The sequence below is a fragment of the Protobothrops mucrosquamatus genome, unplaced genomic scaffold (assembly GCF_001527695.2).
Source record: "Protobothrops mucrosquamatus isolate PMUCROS unplaced genomic scaffold, P.Mucros_1.0 scaffold352, whole genome shotgun sequence".
In the NCBI taxonomy this organism is placed as follows: Eukaryota; Metazoa; Chordata; class Lepidosauria; order Squamata; family Viperidae; genus Protobothrops; species Protobothrops mucrosquamatus.
Window position 1 is genome coordinate 1,075,058 of NW_015386687.1, and position 4,638 is coordinate 1,079,695.

Below are 4,638 nucleotides of genomic sequence, written 5' to 3' on the forward strand. Positions count from 1 at the left end.
AAGTGTTAGCTTCTTTTTAAGGGGTTTGTGTGTGCCTATTCTTAAAATGTTCCGGCGTGTTGCACAGAACCCCACCCTGTTTTGGCTGGGCACCCTGGTACCTTTCAGATTCAATTCTTCCTTCGGTTGTACCTTCTGTCGACCCAGGCAGACCGCAGCGATGTGGCCCTTCTTTCCGCACGCTCGGCAAATGGTGGAACGGAACCGACATTCCGTTCGCTTGTGGCGTCCACCGCATCCAAGGCAACGAAGCTCAGCTGGGCCCTTGTCCTGACGATCCTTGAACCTTCTCCCAGCTGCTTGGTAAAGCTTGTCCACCTCTTCTTCAGGATCTTCGTCCGAATCCTCGCGCACATCTTCCTTGTGAATAGTGGCGGTCTCTGGAACGTTTCGCTTAGGCCGCATGTTCTTGACCGCCCCGCCGGCAGCTTCTTCAGCCGAAACCTCTCGCAGAGCATCTTGGAAGGAAACATCTTCCCTGGCGAACAGTCTCTGCTGCAATTCTGTGTTTCTCAGTCCACACACAAAACGATCGCGCAGTCTTTCTTCTAAGTCCTTGAAGTCGCACGGTTTAACTGCTCTTCTCAAGGCCGCAACGTAGTCTTTTGCTGATTCTCCAACTCGCTGATCTCTCTGTTGAAATGTGTGCCTCCAAGCCATGACAGATTGCTTGGGCTGGAAGTGTTCCTTTAAGGTTTTCTTGAGGTCGGAGTATGATACCGTTTCCAGCGAGTCTGGGGCGATCAAACTCTTGGTGATCTCAAAGGCGTCTTGCCCACAAACGCACAACAATGTGGCAGCCTTTAAGCCTTCCTCTCGAATTTGGTTTATGCGAAAATACGTCTCGACTCTTGCCACATAAGATTCCCACCTCTCAGGGTGGGAGACGTCGAACTCCGCTAAACGCCCAACTTTTGCCATGATCGAAGATCAGGTTTCTTCTTCTACAGCCGCACGCACCCTCCAGCGATTCCGTACTGGCAGGATAACGCTGACTTCCACGCCGTTTCTCTTCCGGACTTCTTTGGGTGAGTCTTCTAGCTTTTCTTAGCTGTAGAGACTGAATCCCACCTTCGTCGCCAGTGTTAAGTCCGGAGAATAATGGATCTTGAGACGAGACATCTCCAACAAGTCTTTATTGTTTGCTTCCATTCTACGAACAACCCGAGCAGAGGCACGCAGGCCTCTATTTATACCCTCTGATCCCCGGGCAAGTTCAACCAATCATGAGGCAGGCTTTTCCCACCTTGCGCATGCGCACAAGGCCGGCGCCGCTCAGTCTGGTCCCGGGCAGCTTCTGCAAATGCCCGGGACTCTTGCAACGTCCCGAGCCTGCCTCTTGCAGGCTCAGGACACAACAGATCTGGTCTCCGGAGGTTTTTTCCAGGCCTCTGGAGCCCAGATTGGGCTGCAGGGGAGCCGCACAATCGCTCCACATCCATGGATCCAGGCTCCGGAGGCTTGGAAAAGGCCTCTGGAGCCCAGATTGGGCCGCTGGGGCCCCCGTAAAATTGTTCCACAGCCATAGATTCGGGTGGCAGAGGTCTTTTCCAGGCCTCCGGAGCCAAGATCGGGCCGCAGGGGGCTGTGGACGCATCCCCTGGCCTCAGATCGGAGCAGCAGCAGGAACCGTGGCAGAGAGGAAACAGACCTGTAAGGAACTACTTCAATTTACATCTTAAGAAAGCAGAACTCTTGGAAACAGTCTCTTCCAACAGGAACTTTTATTAAAAGAAATTGATAGTAGGCATAATAGACAGGATCTGAGGGATTCCCTTATACAGTACATCGATGTTTTAAAGTGTCCCTAAGCAAACTCCTCCCCACATTCCTTCCGGCTGACTCAGGCCAGCAATTGTCTAGGTGTTAAACCCATGAAAGATAACATCAAACCGGCTCCACGATCATCCACCAGCTCTTCAGAGTTTATCTTGATGATGGAGAAATAAACCAGATTCTGGAGGTTTGTGTCTTTTCACCCCCCCCCCTTTTTTTTAGTTGCCCAGTAAGGAAAAGAAGTTCAGAGGGACATAGGATAAGAGTCAAATGGTTCCATTGTAATGGTTAGTAGAGGCGAATAAACAAAAGGTTACTTTGTAGTGAATGGAGGAAGTGAAAGTAATAAAACTCCTCTTCACGTCCCCCCTCTCTCTTGGGAGTATGGCAGGACCCAGGAAATAGTAATAATTGGTTTTAGATTAGAGGAGATAGAAAGGAAATATAACTGGATCCTGACAAGACCTTTTCCAGGTGAGTGATCTGCGCCTTGGAAGCTCCCTAAAGCAGTTTCTTCTCCCCCTCCCCCCAGCTCTGTAAAGGGCTTTCGACTGGAGCCGGAGCTTTGCATGAGTTCCAGCACATTGTGTTTATTTGGTTTTTTTTTTTACAAAAAAAGCACTGTCTATATCTATTATATATATCTATATCTATTATCTATCTATCTATCTCTATATCTATTATCTATCTATCTATCTATCTATCTATCTATCTATCTATATCTCTCTCTCTATCTATCTATCTATCTATCTATCTTCTATCTATCTAACTCTAAAGATAAAACTAGCAAGCAGATTGGACAGAAAATTGCTGTAATACATTAAATCCTGGAATGTTTGGCTTGATGTAGAATTGACATTTATGACTACCATATCTGTACTATATACCTTTAAAAAGCTAAATGGCAGTGTCTCTTTGCTTGCATCTAGCAGTCTTCTGTGATAGGTCACATGTGATTAATATACTCCCACTGTAGAAATAAGGGATTATTGATTCCCTTCAGTCTGCAATTCATGGCACCACAGAAATCTGACATGGATTTGTACAGAATAGCAAACAAATATGTACATGCAGTCATGGTTTTATGTATCTCTTGCATATACATGCACACTCATGTAAAGGAATGCATACAAACATACACAAGCAGGAAGACATGTATTCACAGATATTTTAATTATCCATAAGGACATACATATCTTTAAAAACCCTACACCCTCCGTACCATATTTCTCCATCAGGATGATGAATTCCCAATGCCTCTCTCATTTAAAACAGGTTCTCTCATTCATCCTTAGTGGAGAATGAAATACTGCTTAAAAGAGGCTTTATGCCTTTCCTGCAGAGACTCAGCTTATGATGGACTAAGTTTCACTCCAAGTTCCTACCGGTAGGAGTATACAGTTGCTGCCACAATCTATCTCATGTTACTATTTAGAACAAGGCATATGGGCGGCAGCAGCATCACATTCAACAGATGTTTGCCCCAAAGTTTCAGACCAGCATTTCTCAACCTCAGCAAGTTGAAGATGTGTATGGAGTTCAGTTTGATGAGATTAAGAATCATTGCTTCAGATATTGCTTGTCTGGCTAGTGAGGTGAGGTAGGGGGAGGATTCACATTCTCTTTCCAATACTCGTATTCCTCTTGAATAAATAAGGCTTTATAAATACCTATGGAGAAGCTGCTGGCCTGCTCCAAGTACAATGGATTAAAATGCAGCAGAAACTGCCATTCTCCTGGTGAACTCCTCCTTTTTAAAATCTAACTGATCATTCAGTGCCTTAGATCTCAATTCTTCAAGAGCTGAGCTGCTACAGAAAAGCAGTGGCTGGATTAGAATAAGGTAAGAACGTACTACAACACTGCACAGAGGAACATGAAAATGGAACTCAGTAGTTCATTGTCTACAACAAGAATCTCTGCCAAGGATTTTACTAATGGGTACTCCCAATATCCCCAACCCCAAAATTTGGAGTAACAGAAAGCTTAGATTTGTGTGTGTTTTCATTTCCACATAGACTTGCTTCAGAGCTCCAACTCTAAAACAGGGTTCTTTCCTCAGAACAGAAAGGATATCCAGTGATGGCGAACCTTTTAGAGACCGAGTGCCAAAACTGCAACCCAAAATCCACTTATGTATTGTCGGGTGCTGGGTGGGCGTGGCCCATTGCGTGGGTGTGGCCAGTTGGGTGGGCATGGCCCATTGGGTGGGCGTGGCTGCGGTGGTAATGGCAGACTGGGTGGGACTAAAAAGTTCGATCAATCAATTCCAACTTTGCGAGATCTTTTTTTTTGTGCGAGAAGTTGAAATTGATTGAACCTTTTTTTTTTTTTTGCACAGGGCGGCGGAGGCCTAAAGCGAAAAGGTTTTATAAAACCCAGCTGAAGGCCTAGGACTGGGGTGACGGCGTGTGTGCCCACAGAGAGGGCTCTGCGTGCCACCTGTGGCACCCGTGCCATAGGTTCGCCACCACGGGGATATAGCATTGCTCCCCTTCTCATTTTTTTAATGTAGTCAAAAGCAGAATATAGACCAAAAATTGGGCTTAATGGTAGAAGATGTGAACTTGATAAAATAGATTAAAGATCAAAGTAGAGCCCATATTAGGAGAATATATAGTGTTTTGATAGAATTTGATTCGGAAACGGAATTGGTTAAAGATTGTATGATTAAATGGGCTCAAAATATCCAAGAACCAATTAAATTGGAAACTTGGGAGAAAATTTGGGTAAGAAATGTCAAGTTCACTCAGGCACAGAATTTAAGAGAAAATTTTTATAAAATGTTTTATAGATGGCACTTGGACCCTCAAAAATTGTCTTGCATGTATCCGAACTTGCAACCAAAATGTTGGAGATGTG